The 21,622-nt window shown below is 39.2% G+C and overlaps 1 long non-coding RNA gene across 1 annotated transcript; it reads right to left on the reverse strand.

Moving 5' to 3' along the window:
- Positions 1 to 3,047: 3,047 nt before the first annotated feature.
- Positions 3,048 to 18,556, reverse strand: LOC122998702. The gene is made up of 3 exons (XR_006407484.1): positions 18,543 to 18,556; positions 10,590 to 10,594; positions 3,048 to 3,212 (listed from the first exon to the last, which is right to left on the reverse strand). It is a non-coding gene; the product is annotated as an uncharacterized LOC122998702 (long non-coding RNA).
- Positions 18,557 to 21,622: the final 3,066 nt, after the last annotated feature.

Here is a 21,622-nt window from a genome sequence, read left to right on the forward strand (position 1 = left end):
GCGGTGCATTAATATGCATGAATATGTATAAGCATCTCTTCCTCACATTTAAGGGATTAACAGCTGAGTCTGTTACCTGTTTTAGAATTGCAGGAGGAGGAGTATTTTCGGCTCTATCGGGGGGAAAATTATTTATCATTTTTATTATCATGTGCTGGGGGGCACGATGTGAGCTAATGTCGATACTTAAGGCAAACATGGCTTAAAATGCTGTACCTCTATGACCTACTATAATTACTTGATTTCAATTTACATATTATGATAATTTGTAAGTCATATGGCGCTTTGCTCATTCATGGTTTTGAATTAATGGGCTCTGACTGTCTGCACTGTTCAGGTTGGAGGTGTGTGTTTTTGACCCACATCCAGGAGTCTGTGTCACCCACAGTCCATTCAGCTGAGTCAGGTCTGCCCTCCCCATATCCCTCCACCTCTGCCTCCTTCCTCACTATCCCCTTTATATGCCCTCATCATCCCCAGGCCAATATATTCCCATTTACTGTGGCTGACAGTGGGTATGAACAGAGCTGCAAATAGCACTGGGTTATTTAATGAGGGCAATAGTAACCTGAAGGTTAGAAAAGTGGGCTTGTTGCTACAGTACTGAAATTAATGATTATTGTCCATCAGTAAATCCAATAAATCTTTTAATTAATCAGTCATTGGTTTAGTGCATAATATGCCACAAAATACAACTCAAAGATAATACTACCACACAAATGACCTTGACAAAATACAAAATTACACACACACACACACATAAACAAAAGAAATCTTTAATTTTCCCTCAACAATTGGACAAATACTACAATGAAAGAATTATGAAATTATACTTAATGACTTATTAAACAGTTTGCTTCACATATGAACATGTTTTTCGGATGTTATGTAAAGTGTAACACAAGTAAATATGATTGATTTTGAATACCCTTCTTGCTAATATTGTTATTCTGATTTTCGCCAAGCTTTAGCTGAAACGCTAAACATGCGTAGGAAAAGCTCACTATGTCTTCATAACCTTTTAATTTTGGAGTCCAAAATGTTCAACAAAAGTATGTGAGTGCACGTTCTTTAAGGCACTTTACTGTGTGTTGCAGGAGTTGGTTGGTTGCTTCTGCAATGTGCATAAAATTCCTTGGATTACATCTTACGTAACATACATTTTGTTTGTTTTCAATCAAACACAATCAAATCCCTGCTGAGAAAATCCGCAAAGTCAAAATGCCCTTGAGCAAGGCACATCTCTCAGCTACTCGAGGGGAGCTGAAGAGAGGCGAACAGGTTAGAGAATTTAAATTCTACCGTCTAATCCGCCGCCGGCGATGTAGTTACTCCATCAGGCCTTTGATGTAAATGAGAGCATGTTCATCATCACATTTCCCAAAAAAACAATAGCTTTTTAAATCAGGTCAAAGGTCATCAATGAATATTTTAGTATTTCAGGCGTCAGTCACGTTTTATGCCTGAGAGTTAACATCACATTACATGAATGTGGGCGAGGAGTTAATGTCATACGGTAAAGCTCCATTTGAACAAAAGCCTGCTGTCATATCCTGATATAGATGTTTGGAAATTTTCATGTTGATTGCTGTACCTGTTGAGCAAGCAGAATTTATTTCACCCCGGAGATTTCACATCAGACTGGAGTTGAGATTTGACTGAACTGTCATGTAGCATTAAAACTAAAGTTAATTAAGAGAATGAACTGCATACTAAAGCACAAACCTCAGAGGGCCAGGGCTGTGACGGAAAGATTTGACAGCTAAAAGAAAAAATAAATAAATAAATAAATAAAAAATGGATGAAACAAAAGCCTTGTCAGGAATGAAATGAGCAAGTATATACAGCTCACCTTCTGTATCCTGAGTGTGAAGTGTCAATATGAGTTTGAATAGCTCTCATCGCCTTATGTCAGCCTCCTGGAGTTGGCCAAAGTTGCGGTTTTGCTGATGGTCAAGCCCCTTTGATCAGGAGACATGGTGCGAGGTCCTCCAGCCGTCCAGTGACTAAGCAGATATGACTCAATGAGGCAGAGAATAAGCTGAGTCAGCTGAAAACAAAAACCCCACTGTCATAACAATAAGAGCGGGATGGAAAATGAAGCGTTTTAGCTGACCAAACCAGAGGAGAGACAGTGATGACAGCTACGATCACGCATCCCAGATGAAATGCTCAGCACCCTCAGGAGATTAAGTTTTTCCTCCTTTGGTCTTATATGGAAACATTATCAGTTTTGTCAGATGTATGAAAAAAATATTAAACCTGAGAAGCCAGTATGTGCCCGAAAACACAACACCTATGTGGTTAAGGGGACCTATTATGCTCATTTCTAGCTCTATATTTTTATTCTGGGACTCCACCAGAGTAGCTTTGATTGATTCACAGTTTAAAAAACTCCTTATTTATCTTATACTGATTCTTTATGCAGCCCCTCAGTTCAGCCTCTGTCTGAACAGGAAGTCTTAGATCCTGTTTCTTTAAAGGACCAGTGTGTACGACTTAGTGGCACCTAGTGGTGAGGTTGCAGATTGCAACCAAATGAATACACCTCTCCTCACAATCCCCTTCCAAGTGTGTAGGAGAACCTTCGGTTGCTGTGCAAAACTTGAAAGGCCCTCTCTAGAGCCAGTGTTTGGTTTGTCCATTCTGGGCTACTGTAGAAACATGGCAACCTCCGTGGAAGGGGACCCACTCCCCATGTAGATATAAAGGGCTCATTCTAAGCAAACACAGCGATTCTTATTTTCATGGGATTATACACTAATTAAAACATACTTGTGAATATTATATTTGATTTCATTTCATAAATCTTACACATTGGTCCTTTAAGACCCCCCTCTTGATGTGCCCACTCTGTTCTGATTGGCCAGCTTTCTGGAAGTCTGCTGAGGGGCAGCCATATCAGAGTCGTGTTAAGCTACTGAAAATGCATTATCTGCTTTACTGCTTCAAATGAAAAGCTTTTAAATGACTAAATAACAGAAGACTTTTATTGTGAAGAATTTGCAGGAAATTAAATTCTTTCTCACCAAATAAGCAGTGCTTCGTTAGCGGCGCTAAAAACCAGTCGACACAACTAGATATGGAGAAATTTGGAGCTTTTTGTTCAGCGGATCAGTTAGAAATAATGCAGGGAGGAATAGAACAAGCAGAAACAGCCACAGTGATGATGATATTTGATGAAGAACTGCAGACGACCAGCATACCTCCAACTACTTATTTTACTTTGCGGTGCTGTGTAACGGAAAAACACACAACCTGCCAGCTTGACTTGAGTCATCGGCGTGACTTGCCCCGAAGCAATGGAAAAACGCCATAATGTTAGCAGAGTGGAGCGGTGAACTTGCGTGCTGTGCGTGGAGCAGATGATCATATAAAGAAATCCATCCGGGCTGAAAGTTAAAACAATGGAAACCGAGTGTTTAGAGCAGTCTGAAGCTGCTGCTCACAAGAATTACTTCTACATACATTTACCTCATTATTTGACACTTTGGCCACGTTTAATATGAACATCCGACATTGTAACATTATACATATATATGACTGAAAATAAGGAAAAGCATAATAGTTCCTCTTTAATGCAGTTACTGTACTTACACTTATTATTACAACTGTTACCGAATAAGGATACAGCTTCAAACGCTCAAAATGCAGCACCATAAACAGACATTTATCAGAGATACAGAAAGATCCATTGTCTGCCCAGACTCGTTTGAGGTGAATCGAGGGATGAACTGAGTGAGTGAGACAGAGAGGAAGAATGAGAGAGAGTAAAAAGAGAGGGGTGGCTAAAGCACCCGGAGGTCCACAATGAAAGCTTCACAAGCAAAAATAGAGACAGCTGTGCCTCAGGACATCAGCTAATGAGCAGGAAATGTCTTTCTTTTCAAGAATCCAAGAGCACATGATGTGACGATGAGGCCGTAGGAGCGTACGGTTGATGGTCTGTGGCAAATGATCCCTTTATTATCAGAAAAGAAAAAAAACAACATAAAGGGAATTCAAATGATTCAGTAAATGAGGGGTTTCTTGCCAAGAGTCTGGATGTATTTTGGGAATATTTAGTTTCCTAAAATTCATTAATCATTACCTCAAAAGGCACAAATGATTGCTGTTTCTCAGCGGAGGCTTCAATTATCCATTATTTTCTTTACTCCCATGCCAGTATTGATTTTGTAAGAGCATGCTTCAAATTAGGGGATGGTTACGTCATCTCATTGGAATTCAGTTTTGTAATAACACCTGTTAACACCTGTTTTCTTTGATATCAAGACACCATCACAAGCAGTGGACAGTCAAACTGACCTGACAATGACCAGAATAAACACAAAAAACATTAGAGGAGAGAATTTTACAGTTTGACTTCGGTTCTTGGGGTTGTGAAGACCTGTCATGTTTTTCATTGGAGTGGATTAAAAATATGAGTAAATCAAAATTCTGTATTAGCAAACATTGCACTGCAGTTAGAATATGAAAATGGTGCCCCCACAACTCTCAACCTAGTGGAAACTGCACTGATTTTACACATCAAAGTCTGTTTTCAGGTGTTGGGGAGTACTACTTCAGATGTGAAAAAAGTTGCATAAAGCCCTTGGTGGGGCAGCTGTGCAAAATCTGATAAATTGCCTCAATTGATGTCACTTGAGTCAGTGTCGGTTGGGGCTGAATACAAGTTTGAAAATGAAAAAAATCTGTGAGAGTGGAGTTAGAAAGAAGTGAGGTCACCTGACCTCTGTAGCTTGCTCCTCATATCTGCCAGCTTCAAGCTGCATTAGCATAAGACACCCAGTCTGTACAGTTGAGTGAATCAAGTCGTGCTTCATTGTGGGTAATGTAGTAATATATCTCTGGTTCTGCTGCATTGATTGTTATCTTTTTTTTAAACTGTCCATCTTAAGTCGCACAATGTTATAGAAGTGGAGTAGTCTTTGAACTGAATAACAGATGGATGAATTAATGTTTTCTGTTCAGGCTGCCATTCAATGTGAACTGAAACTCCAAAAAAAACCTCCTCCTCCACCCACTGCAATTCAAGAAAACTTGGACAGTGATGTGACCTGGAGAAATTGAGAAACATTCAGCCTCATGCAAAAGTCATCTGGCGTGCGACAGTCTAGAGATGCTCAATCGCTCTGGTTTTGATTCCCTCAGAAAAGCTGGTCATCTCCAGCTTCCCCTATTCAATTTCATATAACTTAAAGGGGACTTTAAGACACTCCACTCTGTATTGCCTGAGTTGGTTGTTTGCGTCTATATTGTGCATGAAATTCCTTGGATTACATCTTAGATAACATACCACTCCTGGGCAGCTACTGGTACGTGAATGAAATGAAGAAAGACGAAGCGTGGAAACACATCGCTCAGGAAATGAGCTACTTTGTTGTGTGTTGGTTTAGTTGGAGGAAGAAAATAACTGTCCAATCCAATCTGAGCATGTTAAGTATGTGCTTTAAGGCTAAACCTGCACGAAAGCTTCAAGGATGTGAGAGACAGGAACAGTATGAGCAGAGGTTAACTCTATTGGACTAACTGCTGTAATTAGATAATTACATGGATACAGTCGTACAGGTGGCATTTACTGTATTTACAATGCAGTTAAGTACTGGTACACACTACTAACTATAGTAATGATTTATGCTGACCTGTATTTTACATCTGTAAACGTAAAACAAGACGTAAAACCAGTTAGAGTTCTATTGATTTGGAAACAACGAATTCATACTGGTAATTCTTGACTCCAGCAACACTTGTAGTATAGAGAACAACTTTATTATGAGACCAACACCTTTTGGCTTGTGGCCTTCATCAGGGTCAGTATACGACACACTACAGTTCTCACAAAACAACTACAATACAATTCTTTACATTCTGTCAGACCCTGAAGTACATTTGATTGGCAGCTTGAGATTTCATAAAAAATAAGAATCATCGTTTTTCAGAAAATAGTGAAAAATGTCGACTTCCCAAAGCCCAAGATTCAGCCTTACATGTCTTGTTTTGCCCCAACCAACAGTCCGCAGCTCAAAGATATTCAGTTTGCTAGAAGACTAAAGAAACCAGAAGACATTTAAGAAGCTGGAACCAGAGAAAAAAATGATTAATCGATTATCAAAATATTTGGTAATTAATTTTCTGTCGAATGACTAATCGGTTAATCGACTAATCGTTGCAGCTCTACACTCAGTGATGAAATAAGGTTGTCTAGTGATAGAGTGGTGCTATTTTATATATGTTCCTCATAAATTTATCTCACTCTTTGAAAGATGTAAAGTAAAATTGCACTGTTGAGAAATGGAGCCCATAACAGTTTTGTGCTTTCCTGTCTTGCAGGTGACCTTCGGTTGCAGACTGTCTGCTGTCCTCTTGGTCCAGCTTAATGCCCACTGCTACCACTATTGTTATTAGTCATATTTCAATTTTTATTATTGTTGTTATTGTTAGTATTGTTGTTGTGATGCTTCTCTGTGTCTCTCCATCCCCTCTACCTTTTGATGCTACTTTATACTTCCACTCCACTACATTTTAGAGGGAAATACTGTACTTCCTACTCCACTACATTTATTTGACAGCTTTAGTTACTTTCCGAATTAAATTTGACATAAAAACATATGATATGATTTCAGATGTCTATGAGTTGTTTTTCCCTCTAAACTTCATTTCAATAAATGTTCAAATGATCCAATATTTCACCAAAAATCAAAGATTAGAGAAAAAGTCCAAAAACTGAAAACAGATCTGTGTATCAGAACTTTGTTTTATCTTCTTTCCTCTCCCATTAATCATCTCATGACCCCTCAGTTTTATCTAGTGACCCTTTGGAGGGGCCCGACCCCTCGGTTGGGAACCACTGGACTAAACTAGCTAACTGTATATAAAGTAGTTCAAACTAGTGTATATAATAGCTTATATATGTAATAAACCCATCACATAGCCCAACATTCTGCTTAACTCTACTACTCTAACTCATACTTCTGAATGTTGGGTCTCTGTAAATTAAAGAGAACAGTCTAGACTTGTGAAAATGTGAAAAGTGCCCTGAGTAGCTTCTAATGTGATTTTGTGTTATATAAATAAAATCGACTTGACTAGACACCAGTTGTACTTTTGCTGCAGATTCCTTTGCGCTGTTGCAAATGACTTTGTGAAACACCATTTGTCATGTGTGAACGACATCCTCAGGATAGAAATTAATAGCATGAACACAATGGATTGTCTTGTTGTGCAGCCCTTTGCACTTTGTTGTGTAACTAGGTTGGCTGCACACACAATGCCACCAGTTCTAATAAATTCCCAGCCGAGGGTGAAAGCAAGCGTTGACGAGGACCGAGCCTTTATCTGAGAATGATAAATCCCACTCCACCGCCACACAGAGGATCACTGAGGAACCTTGAGCTGATTTATCGAGCTCAGAAAAACAGGGAGAGTGAGGAAGCTGTCCTTTGGCTGGATATCACTGCCATTCTTCATTTGGGTGACGTTTCACTCAACCCTTGAAGAGAGTCCCAGTGAATACTGCTCTTTCTGTTTTTTAAGACAATTTTTATGGCATTTCTGTTTCATAAGATGGTGTTTAGAGACAAAACAGGAAGGGAAAAGAGGAATGAGTGAGATGACAGAGGACTGTGAGCTGCAATCCAACTCATGACATTGCAAATACATGCGACTGTATTTTTTTGTCTTGTCTTATTCTTGTGGCCAATGTAGATAACTTAATATCACATAGGTGTGGGAATCTTTGACAATCTCACATTTGATTTGATTCAGGGATCTCTGATTGTTGATTTAAAACCAATTCTTGATTGAATAAATAGAAAGGGGGGCGTACTATATTTAGGCTCTTACTCCAGTGCACTGTGTGCCAAATCATTGACTTGTGACCTTACACTAGTGAGCTGCAATATGAAACATAACTGGAAGTTAAGCTAAATGGATCTTGAAGAAGGTCACTGTTTGACGAACAGGAAAAATAAGAGAAAATTGTATGAGAGTATGGAGATTTTTTAATTTAGAAAAGTTAACTGCATTTATTTGGAGGCATCTTACAGTATTCTACCTTTATGTAAATGATGAAATGAAAGTGTAATTTACTGACCAACATCACGAGTTAAAGAAGGAGGTTTGTGTGTTCTGGAGTAAAAGGGGAAAAGCAGACCTCTCCCCTGTGCTGTTATGTTGTTTCCTCAGCAGTGGAAAGTTTGTAAAGTGGTACATTGTGTCAGTTTGTCGACTTTGTTAGCACTGGATTTCAGCGCTCTGCTCCGCTAACATTAGTCTCTGGGTGATAGAGTACAACTTCGTCTTGCGAAGCTAATTGTTAGGTTGTTAAAGGGGAACATGCTTTTTGTGATTTTCTGTTATTTATATACTGACATGATGTTGGACGTCTATGCTAAACATAGTCAAAGTTCCAAAACTTGAGATAAATGTATGTAAGTCTAAAACCAGGGCTTCAGCTTGCTTTGTACACTTTGCTTGCAAAGTTTTCTCTATTTCCTACTCATGACAGCGTTGTCATAGCCTTTGTTGCTAAGGTTGTTCCACAGGTTGTTCATGTTGTTCACTCATTTATTTCGGATCAGATTTGAGCTCCAACATGTATGGATGTATTTGATGTGTTTGTTTACGTAGCCTCTGGAACTGCCGAGCAGCAGCTTCCGGGAGCTAGCCAATCAGAACAGAGTGGGAGGGGGGCCTTAAAGAGACAGGAGCTAAAACTGCCTTTTTCACTCAGAGGCTGAACTGAGGGGTTGCATAAAGAGCCAGTATAAGAGCCAGTATAAGATGAATAAGAAACTGAAAACTCCTTATTCTGTCAGTTTTTTTGACTGACAGAATATAAATATAAACCTGGAAATGTGTGTCCTCTTTAAATCTGAAATGCACCCAAATGCTTTCCTTTTTGGAAGATGAACTACAAGATAACTGTAGGTTATGGTGCTGTATATGATCCGGGTGCTTCCCTTGCAGTTGAGTTGCTCCTTTTTCATTCTGTCAATATAATGTTATTGACTAACGTTATTACAGTCAGCTTGCTAGCTACAGTAGTTTACCAACTAGCCCTATGAGTAGTATATGTCACCAAACCTCTAGTACTACTGTACCTATTTCATGAGGACACACAGATGACTTTTGCTCTGCCACTTTCTGGTGTGACTGGGTCTTAAAGATCAAACATCAAGTGCTTCTTTCTAGAGCCACCATTTTTGTTGTTTTTCATTGGGGTGAAATCCATTGTCAAAGCAGCAGTGAGACCATTTTCAGCTCCCAAAGTAGCCCCAGCAAACCGTGATGTATTGCAGCCACAAGAAATGTTGGATTCTCGCTTTCAATTTTTCTCTATGCTTTCTCCACCTCCACACGCAACCCACAGCAGAGCCAAACAAGTTCACACCCGTTCTCAGGGGGCTGTCAGACTAAAGCAGGCGAGGCAGGCTGAAGGACACTGGGTACACCGCAAAACTCGACTACAACACTTCATCACAAAATCAGTGCCTCCCAGAAGGCACTGAACATCACAGATCTAACAATGTAAGTGCACTTGAGGTCAGATATTTATTTTAAAGGCGGTGAAGTTTTGCAAAAGTCTGCTCCACACTCATTGAAACCTGGCAGCTGGCCAGCAAAGCCAGTCTGCTACCAACCCAAACTCAGGCTAAATAATTAATCCTCCTTTTTGGTTGGCTTGAAGATAACCTGGCCATGGTGAATAATTGAACCTGACTGGGGAGGGAGTAACGTTTTTACAGATAACTGCACAAATTTATATTTATTTTAAATTAACAGCTGTAGCTGGGAGGCCTTGGCCTCTGCTAATTGTTAAAGTCTCTGTGACATTTTCTCCAAGGTTGACAAAGAAGTCTCCCACACAAACTTTCCATTTAACAGTTTTTATATTTTATATTGCTGCCAGGTGGTCAACATATGGGGGAGATAATCCACTCCAAATCATATGGCTTGTTGTGGATTATCTTTCAAGTTTTATCTCTGTTCTAAATTGATATGCTTGCCTCAGAGTTGCCAAGCAACCAACCTGTGTAACCTTAGCAACGTGCTAAAACATTAGCAAGCTCAGTATAGTATCCAAAGCATTGGAGTGTCTAACTTTTGTTTCATAACCTTTAAATTCTGACCTCAAAATGTAAGAAATATCCAAGTGCTTTCATTTTTTATTTAAAGCATAATAATTCAATCTCAGATGTGTTCAAGACACTATTTACTTTGTGGCTGGTGGTTCTTTGCCCTCAATTCATGCATTAAAAGCTTTGATTATCTCTTACATCTGATAAAACTTATACAAGATCTTTGGCATTTAGTTAGTCTCAAAACCCACGCACCTAAAAACCAGGGATGTGCACATGATACGAGTGCACAGAACAGTGTCCATGAGTGGAAAAGCATCCTTGCCAAGAAGCGTTTCTGCTCCATGTACAGAAAATGCGGTCCCGTGAGCATGGGGTTGTGACAGGTGTGAGCTCGACCCTCCCTTGCTCGTCAAGTTGACTTTTATGACTTTGGGGACTTTACTCTGTTAATGAAAACAGAAAAAATTATGTTTTCACTGATATCTCTCCATCCAGACCACATCAGACCAGGTCTAAATCAAAAACCACTATACTTAGACTTGTCAAATTGGACTAGATTACTAAGGAGACTCCAAAGACATTACAGCACAGTTTCAGATTTGTGAAACCTTTTAAATGCCAGTTAAAAACCATAAAGATCCTTTGAGTGTTGTTTGTGGCATGTTCACGTCATGTGGGATCAGCAGTAGTGATGGAAAGACTCCCATGGTTATGATTTGCAAACACTCACCTAATTGAACAGCAGTAGAATATTTATGTCACTAATATTAAGTGTAATTTACACACTGAATGAATAGTTATCTAGTTTGGGGCTTAAGTTGTATAGGTAGAGTTGGCCTTGATTTACCAAATTTACAAATTTAGGGCTGAATGAAAACCTTCAGATGACATGATTGATCCATGTTTTTTTGTTTGTTTATTAGACACTTACATAACACTCATTGAGCACTTTATTAGGAACACATGTACAATTGACTGCCATCAATTCTTTCTTATTTTTACTTTTACTTTTACAAAGCTTATATATATTTTCAGTTTTTGTTGACATTGTCAGAAAGGTGATGATTCTACTTTATGTTTATTTATTGAGGCCATAGTGGGTGGTGGTTCCTAATATTTTATCCCCTTCATGTATATTAATGAGGTCGACAAAATATTAGATTATACATTTCTGACAATGTCAGCAACAAATGAAAATTTATAAGCTTCATAAAGTAGAATTTATGGCAGAACTGTTGTATTGGATTGCATTAGACTGCACAGTTGTTCCTAATAAAGTGCTCAATGAATGTATAATAGGGAATAAAGTGCTTGGTGAGTGTATAGTGCCAAGTGAGATGTAATGATATTTTAGAAAAAAAGATTATTTACTATTTGGATGTAAAGAAGATTTAAAGAGGAAGAACACAGAAACTTCTGGAGATGGATAAAATAATAAAAAATATGCATTTTCTTTATCTTTATTGTAAATTGTCTGCCCAATCAGTGGAGAAACTGTTTATTGATAAAATAATCAGACAGCCTTGTCATAAAACAGTTCTGTTCAATGTTGTCTTAATAGGATAGCTACCAATGTCTATGTCAGTTGACGAACTTATATTGTTTTACAGTTTATATAGTCAAGTTGCCCAACCTTTCCATATGGGGTCACATAGGCTCTGACATCACTGGCGGTGATACATCCAGTCATAGGGGTTGAACCAGACAGGGGTGCACCTCAGGACAGACAGAGGGCTGTATCTATTTACCTTTGGATCCATATCTTGTCCCATCTTTCAAATACATACATCACCCATCAGCCTCCAGTCATGTAGTAGTGCTGCTGTTTGTCCCGCCAATCACTTCAGCACCAGTGGGGCCACAACTAGCAATCATCTGTCTCAAAGTGGCCTTTGGACAGTAGCAGAGTGATGTGGTTACAAGGAGCGTGAAGGCAGTGAACTGGTGGGAATGGATGGATATATGGACAGACAGATGGATAAATGGATTTGGTTTCATTTCACCATCTGAACCTCAAATGTTATATTTCATCATCCTTATAATAATTAAGTCTTTTATAGATTATTTAATTATTCATGTATTCATTGAGGGGAAGGACAACTCTGCTATTTTTAATGCTAAACCAACGCTATGTGTTTGAATTCCCTTTTCACTTGCGTCCCTGAAACATCTAGGTTATACCCCTGGGTGATCTGCACTGAGCCAAGGTAGTGATGTGAGCTCTGAAGTTAAGGAAGGATACATTGATTTATTTGGCCTTACATGGTTTTCACTGCTCTGTACACTGTAGCTCGTCTCATTTCTTCAGAATAAGGTGTTGGAAGGTAGGTGAGATGGCGAGCTTTTTTGAGCCACATACAATTTTCCTGCTGTCATAAAAGCAACTACGTAGCAGCAATTTTTACACAGTAAATTAAGTGTTGAGTTTCTTGGCTCGGAGACCTGTTATAAAATCTATTGGGTAATCTAAAATATAGTTACCACAGAAGGTGCCAATGGAAAAATGAGAAAATTCTTTGAAAAGCATACTTTTTGTAGATGTGTGATTTTGCCCAACAACACTACTTTACTCAATTTCAGCCACACATCTTTTCTGATGCATTTAGCGGGCGGTTGAGCAAGATGAGGAATGGGGAGAGACAGGCAACAAGAGGAACCTCATGAAGACTTTTATTTTGTGCCTTTTCAATTGAATCTACTTGCATCATTGGGTCAAGTCGGAGCATCCAGGCATGTCTCAGGATGACCTTCAGTGCTAAACATATCTGACACCTTAATGGTGGGGAGGCAGACAGGGATGTTTGTTTAGTCTCTGTAAGGAAGAGAATTGTTTTCAAATTATCCCTGCACCTCTCTGCTGCATTGCTCCAGTCAGTTGATAGCTCTATCTACCTTCCTCTCACACAGCTGCAGGTGTAACTGTGGTCCGTCAGCTGAGATGGGATAGGCCAAATGCGGCTCCATTAAACTGTGGACAAATCAAAATCGACCAATCGCCAAACCTCGCCTCCGATAGTTAACGTTGGTATGTCTGTAAAACTTTCCTTGCACTACACATCATGCAGTTTACAATGACAAAATTTGAAGATTGATCACTCGAAATTCTTGTAATTTTTGAAACAATAAGTCTTTAATTGAAATAAAGACTGTCAAGTACTTTTATCAGCTGTTGTTAGCTGGCTTATTGCTTTTTAAAATGAGAACCATGTAAAAGTATTGTAAATATGCACATAATGGCCACATAATAAAAGTCTGAAGCTAAATCTAAATCTACAGGTCCCAGGTAGCATCCTCACTAGCTGAAGATAATTGGAGAAGACATGTAAATAAAGGCACAGCATTGTTCTTATATCGCAGGGTAGCTCTAGTTAGCCCTAGTAAGACAGTATTATAAATAAAAATGTAATTAAATGTATTTTATTCAAACATAACCCTTTTCAATGCATGCTTTAGAAAAACATACTTGGAAAAGCGACACAGAGGTTAGATCTTTGCTTTATTGTTCATATTTTCTAACAAAATGTTTCACTTCTACAACTCCTGAGTTTAGGAAACTTAATGCTATCTTGGATAACAAGAGTTCCTGAAGTGTCAACTTCCCCAAAACCAAACAAGGAGCAGGACAAAACCACTGTGATTAATGTGAACTCTGCCATTCACTTGAATGAGAAAGTGTGTCCAAACTTTTGACTGGTAGTGTAGTAGCATTTTGACTCCCACACAATGGATGTGCTTCAGGCTGCAACAAACTTATTATTTTTTATTATCAAGTAATCTGCAGGTTATTTTCTGAATTAGTCATGTTGTCTATTAAATGTCAGAAAACAGTGGAAAAAAACATCATTTTTCAGAAGCTAACACAAGGTAAATTTTGGCATATTTACTTAAAAAATGATGATGAAATGATCTGTCTAATATCTGTCAGACAGTCTTCGACACACAGCTAAATTAACCTTGACAGTTAGCCTGTTAGCTAGTTCTGCGGTATAAGTTGCCTTGGTAACTGAGTAGGGACTCAGATAAGCCACAGTGATGGAACGGAGCTCTCACTTAAATTAATGAGGTTTTATTCTTGACAGTTTGTAACTTTGTGTTTCTCATGTGTTGCTGTAATCCTCCTCAGGATGTTTTTACTCTGCACACCTATTCAGTGTTTAGTCTTATTAGCTTTGCCCTGTTTGTTGCCTGCCACACCCTGGTTGTCTTCATTGTTAACCAATCCTTGTGTTTCCCTCCTTTTCCAGTGCCTGTCACACTCCAGCTGTGTCTTGTTATATGATTAGTTCCTTGTGTATTTATACCTATCTGTTCTTTGAGTTCTTTGTCACTTTGTGGTCAATGTATTCTGGTGTTTGCAGCTGTTATTTTTTTTTACTCCTTGTGTTTCAAGTCAGCCAGTTCTGTTTTTGTCTTCATCTGCCAGTAACCAGTCTGGTAGGTAAATAATTATTTTCTTCAGTTCCTGTTGCCTACTTGTTGTCTTTGCATTTGGGTCCACTAGCCTGTATAACCATGATAAAAAAAAAGATTCTGACTCATAATACAGTGCACACACACATCCTAGACCAATTTCCCTTTATAAATCAAAATCAACTCGAAAAAACAAGTGAGCTTCTTGTCCCACCCTTTCAACGCCCATAGCTGCTTATAAATAGTGAACGCCCCTTATTAATATCAATCCATACTGACTACATGGAGATAATGATGGCAAATTCTGACAGAAAAGCTAAAAAAATAAATTTCACCCAGTGTCAAAATGAAGTGTGAAAGTTCCTGTTGGGGAGGTTGAAGCAAGAAAGAGGATATTGTTTGGTGGACACAGTGTGGGCATTACAAATGCCAAAAAGGCTTTAGAGTGGCAGCATGTGGCAGACACAGTGAATGCTGCTGGCTCAGAAGGTTGGACCCTCTCTGAAATAAAGTTGTCTGACATAAAAGTAGAAGCCAAAAGGCGCAGAGCCTTAGACAGACAGAGTGTTTGTGCCAGGGGCGGGGGAAAGAGGACATTGGAGCTCAACTCCCTTGATGAGCAACTCGCAGCAATAATAGGAGAGTCACTTCTGAGTGGTGTAAGGACGAAGGTGGAGGTATGCAAGACACATCGGATCACCCAGGTACATTATTTGTATTCCCTTCTCTGAAAAGAGAGTATACCAAATGCATTCAAGTTGTGTTTAAACATTTATTCACACAAACAAATGAAACATTTTATATTGTTTTTAGTCGGTGTGTGTCCCAGCGGGGTCGGTGGTGCTTCAGCTGAGCAGGAGCTGAGCGCGCCGGGGCCCGGGCGTCTCGGCTGCACCTGGTGGTGCGTGTCAACCCTCCATTAGCCGTGTCCTCACAGATACGGTCCTACAAATGCAAAGAGACACCGTCGACTCTATTAACGAGGTTGCCAAGGAGTTAAAAAAATAAGACCTGCTTTATGTGACATAAGCTGTACACTGGATGATCTACTTAAAGGTCCAATGTGTAAGATTTAGTGGCATCTATATGTAGAAATGCGTCAGACCAATTATACCTCCTAACATGTCTGGCATAACACGGCTAAAGGTTGGCTGAGAGATCCCTGACCTGTCAGACTATTCCCTTTGAAAAGCGGCGGTTGCCAGAAATCCGAGGGCTGTCAGGACTTGAAGTGGGACTGGCACGGCTTGGTTTCTGTGGGTGCTTCTCTGTAAAGCTGGGCCCAGTATAGCACAGAGATCCACAACAACAGCTCTTGGAAATCGGAACTGGCTCATAAGCCACTCATTGTCATTGGCCAGTAAATCTTGCCAGTCTCTGAAAATTCACTCTCTCCGAAGTCTTCCATTCGCCAAATCTTCCAACAGTGCCAAAGCAGACACTGTGTGTCATTACGTATTGCAATTTCACACCTTTTAATACCCATCCATTTGATTGTATCTGAAAAACTACGCAATTGCATTAGGAATTACCCTGATTTGTAATTGACAATGAAAGGGCCTTTATCTCATTGACAGTTCTGCGCAATGAACATGTGATAATGTATGAAAATATGCACTTGTATCTGCCCGACTGAGGCGTCGAAAACTGCATCAGTTTTAATGCAATTTGTCCAACTGTTCACCTCATTTACGAGAATAAATTTCATTACATGCAAGTATTGTTGATTATAGAACCAATTAAATATGATTCCAGTTAAACTGTACATGTGAGAGGTAATATTTCAATTTATTTTACAAAGTGGCATCAATTTCAAACCGTTTCTCGAATCCTTCTGCCATCTGAGTCACAGTTTCTCATTTCTCCAATTTATGTGCGTACACATGGATCAAAGTTTCCATGGAGGACCTCACATTATTCTCCCTTCAAGTTTTTTTTTTTTTTTTTATAAATCCCAAAGTTTGCTTAAAAAATGGTATTGCAGGGTTGCGAGAACAAGCTCCAATAACTTGGCTTTGAAATACTTTTCCTTTGTTACCTTCTATCCTTGTTGCAGTCATGCAGTGTCCCTCCTACGCTGCTGCTTGTCACAATGCATTTAGATCAATATTTCCTTTCAGTTCCACATTCTCTCACTGATTTGCTAAACATTAGAGGCTCTCATTTTTTTTTTTCACGGGTCAGAATTCAATAAAGGTGAACCTTGACCTGCAAATCTGCTGTTATCCTATCTCTAACATATTCCGTAAATATATTCTCTGGAAAAGGTCAACTGTTGTCACCATGATGGTCAAGATTTGCCTCTTTTGCTTTGATTACTCTTAAAGTAAATCATAAAAACTGAAGGATGAACAGCCGAAGCTTTTCATGACCTTGAAGCCGGCTGAATCAAACTTAATTTGTTCTTTGCAGTTTCACATACCGCCTTTAGAAGAAGTGCTCACAGTGTCTCAGTGGGGGTTTGATAAGGTTCTTCATAGACACCATTTACTCAGTCATTACTCCATGAAGACCAGATGTACTGTATAAACTGCACACATTGGTGATTATAAAAAGAAGAAACATCAAAGAGGGAATTGTTTGTTTGTATGCTTAATTTTTCTCAGCATTTCATTGTAGCTTATGTGTTACGTCTCAAAAGAATTTTATATATTTAGCATTTAACTACATGGCTTCATCAACAAGAAATACTTTAACTCTAGCACAGTGGTTTACGTATTACTATCATCTGTACGGCAACATGAGAATAATAATTCTGCTCATATTGGCTCATTAATTAGACTTAATGAAGTGTGCTCAGTCAAAAGGATATTGTGGTTCACAATATGCACACTAGTGTATGTATAATAGCTTTGTGTAACAGCACAATGGCTTTTTTGGCACTGTTGATGTGTGTCCAAACTTCAGGGAGTTTGCCAAGTGTCAGGAAGCAACAGCGTTAATCCCTAGTGACATAATTGAATGCCATGTGAGGAAATTGTGTCGGAGAACATAAATTAGGGAAAACTAAAGGCAAATATGTTGTTGGTCCATGACCTTGAGACCAACACATAGAAGAGTTTTCAGCTCTGAAACTCCTCTTAGCAAGCCAAAAAAAATACTGTTGAAAAATCAGTGTTTCATGATGTGACAATGTTATGGTAAAGCTTTGGTTAGGTTTAGGCACAAAAATGACTTGGTTAGGTTTGGGTAAAGATAATGGGTTTGGGTTAAAATAATTACTTTGCTAAGGTTATGGGACCTTCGTTGTCATGGTTACAATAACAACCACATGGTTAAGGTTGGGGGACGATTGTAGCAATTGAACAGGGATCTCCTGTGTTAAAGTGCAGTGTTTTGTTGACCTGTCCGCCCACCTCCACCTCCTCACTGACCTTTTGACTCTAATAATAACATTTCCTGATTTTGTCCTTTGCTCTCGTCATATTTTCTAAGGCCACTAGAGGCTTTGTCACTTGAATGTAAACATATCGTTTTGGGACACTTGCTGAAACAACTGATTCCATCTTTCTTGGGAAGAGCGTTTCCTTGGATTACTGGTTTGAAGTTAGCTAGCTATGTTAGCCAAAATTTTGGCACAGCTTTGTTTACTGCTCTTACAAACATCATCACCTGCAGTTGGCCAACAGTAGGAAAATAAAACTAAGTTCTGTTTTTCTGTGATCTCCTGTTTTATTCATGTTGTTGTTGTTGTGGTGTGGCAATGCGACAAGCCAATCTCTATCCATCCAGAAATAAAAACAATCCTTCTTTCAGTTACATCACATGATCTTCATCAGCAGATGGAGTTTGCCCAGTTGCTATGGTAATGGAACATTTTTAAGGACTTCTCATTCATGTTGAGTTTACGATGTTCATTCTTGACCTTTTGAGAAAACAGTTGGAACAACTTTGTGCCACATCACGCCACATCGTGTTACATTGTGTCATGACAAACGGCGTAATTCATTTTTAAATTCATGTGACAATCGGTGACTGTGAATGTGAATGTTTTGTCTTGCAGTGTGTTTAAGCTGCAAATATCTTCACTACAATAACATGTTAGGAAACAAACTTCTTATTTACATATTATATTTACATATATTATTTACAGCATGTAATGTTTCTTTCCTGCTGTTTGGTAGCCAACTCCGGAGGAAATATGTGGGTCTTTTGGGGTCTCTGCACATATGGATGAATTTGCATGACTCTAAAATTGCTGATACTGTGATTATGTGTGTACTTACAAAAAAAAGGGGGAATTACACAGAACAGGATTAGCAGTTTAGCTAAATAACCTTAAAAAATGATACATCTTCTGGAGTTTTGTTTATCAGCTGTAAACATCTGCGGGCGTGGCTGAATGATATCCTGAAACCTAATATTCGAGTTTTTTTGTATTACAAATTCAAATCAATATCACTGAGATATCCTGTAGCCTACTCTTTTCAATGTTTATTTGGATAGCTCTCTAATCTCTCTCTTTCCTCCTATCTCATTGTTGCAGTTTGCACGCAGCCCCATCTGGCGAGGAGTCATGGAGTGTCACTAAATGAACAGACGTCGAGTCGCAGCGAGTGTACGGATATTGACATGCGGCATTATGTTTGAAACCAGTTCAACAGGACTCTAATATTGTTCACGCTTGATTTCATTTCCAGTATACTGCTGCCTTCAGGAGAGAGCAATGCTGCTTATTAGCTTTAACTGCATGTCCAAACCTGCTTGGGCATGCGTGTGTCTACATATTTGATGCTAATTGTGTAAAAAAGGCCCGTGAGAATATCAAGACACATCATATCCTTCAATTTTAAGTGTTTAAGGACGGTCTCTGTGATGAAAGGGTAACCAGAATTTGAAAACATTTCAAGTACAATAAATAAAAATGTCTTTTTCCATCCAAAAAAAAAAAAAAAAAAAGCAAATGAAGTAATATTTCCCCAGTATTTCATCTACATAATGTCTTCACTACACATCATGAGTCACATTCAGTCTCAAGACATGAACTCATAAGCCTGTTATGCACCGCCACCCGCAGAGCTCTTCAATTAATTTTGGCATCTTTTGCAAAATCACATCACTAACATTAAATATGAACAGATACGCAGTTAAAGAAGTGAACACAGCGTCGAGCCATCCTCCATTTCCTTCATGATAACACCACAATTTCCTTCCCTAAAATGAATCCAACACAGAGAATCACCTACAGTGTCATTTTCTCTGCATGATCACACAGATTTTCCTATTGCATTTTTTTTTTTTTTTTTTTTTTTTTTTTTTTGCAGAAAATGTATCAGTTTATCTTTGCCATGTAGTGGAACTTCTTCACCAGTGATGCCGCTGTCAGCAGTGCAAACAAAAAGCTGATTACAGAGCAGAATTATCTAGATTGCCTGTCTCTCTTTGCATCCAGAGATATCATAGCACCAAAGAACAGAGAAAGGTACTTGCCTTGCACAAACTTGTTTATAAGATAATATCTTTTACGATAAGTCCCCATTCCCAAGCTCCGCCCCAAACAATATAAATGTATATGAGGGAAAACTAGGCCAAGCCTGAATCAGAATTTCAATAGAGCACATTTTTGTTTAGACTTGCAATTTCGGCAGTAAGCACCACCACACCCAGAATATCAATCAAAAGCTGTTACTCTGTCTCTGAGATGTGTTTTGAGAAAGACACCACCCTGCTCAGTGGAAGTGGCACCGAGGAAAATATCTACAGTAATCACAACCAGAGGCAAATGTCACAGATTGTTACTTTTTTTTTTCCCTCTACATGAATTATTCCTCTGATATGAAGTGCTGGAAACTCTGTCACCTTTCTCTCCCCCACGTTACTATCAACACTTCGACATTTCCGAGACCTCCGCGACCTCTCCATACATTAAACAGCAACATTAACTGCTGCTCTGCTTGCCGATTCACTCGCCCCCGTTTTATTGGAACGATGCTGAGAGATATTTGGCGGCAGAGGCTGAAAATAGAAAGTGGGTGACGATGGATCGTAAAGTATTTGGTTTATTGGACTTAATGGAGCTCAGTTTATAGGTAGAATAGTGAACCATTGAAACAGGAGTGTCGGCGGCGTGTCGTAGTTACCATAAAGCCCTCATCTCCCCTCAGAGCGCTGCATAAATGCAACCTGGAGGCTTAGTTAGTGGTATGTTGGAAAAAGAATAATGAATGAGAATCCTGTGAAACGAGAGAGAAATGAGGGGTCGGCGGCATAATGAGTTCAAATTGAGGTGCTCTGACTATTCAGAGTCAGAATTCAGCTGCTCAACGTGCAAGAGTTGTTGTCATTTAATTGCTGTGTTTTTCTTCCTTTCAAAGGAAGTGAAAGCATCTTAAGATGTCAAAGAATTATTTTTAGGATGCAAGAACAGACCGCTGTGCCGGCTCCACTTCCAAGCGCTCTTTTCCTGCGGTACCGGCCAGAACTCGACAGACATACCTGCCACCTATGGTTTCCTTAGCTTGAATGAAACAAACAGAAAAGCTTTATAGGTTCACAGAGATGTAAGAATGTTAAATTGGCAGGCTGCACAGGTTGGCCTGCAACCCCTCAGAAGCACATTTTAGCCCTTACAGCTGATTGACTCCCTGCTCTGCCTCATTAGTGAGTTCGGAGAGGAAAGTTTCACGCAGGTGGGGTGGGCAGGGAGTTTCATAGAGCATGAAGGCCAAATACACCGCTTCCCATGACAATACCAAGGACAGTGTTCTGCCGAGCACGGAACCATAGCAGAGACACTGGCTCATCTAAAATGCTGTTTCACATAATGGGAGGGAGCTGAAAACAAATAAACCAACCTGATAATGAGGCTTTCCCTCAATTTCTCTGACGTTTTTTCCAATAATCGGTGCTTTTTAATAGACAACAAAAATCTGTGGTGCTCAGAGTCTAATTTGTTTGGTAATTGTTGGCTGAGCACAGAGTGAGCTAACCACAGTGTTTTGTCAATAGCTATTAAAGTTCTTAGAAATATAGTAAACTAGCTATTCATTACAGTATGCACTACTCTCATAATTCAACTGCTGACGTAAGAGGAAAGTTACAGTACGAAGTAGTGGATGTTTTCACAGTAAGAGTGCTGGTTGCTGCCCACTGAAAACCCATTGTTGGAGGATTTTTACATTTTCAGAGAG

This window comes from Thunnus albacares, chromosome 15 (assembly GCF_914725855.1).
Source record: "Thunnus albacares chromosome 15, fThuAlb1.1, whole genome shotgun sequence".
In the NCBI taxonomy this organism is placed as follows: domain Eukaryota; kingdom Metazoa; phylum Chordata; class Actinopteri; order Scombriformes; family Scombridae; genus Thunnus; species Thunnus albacares.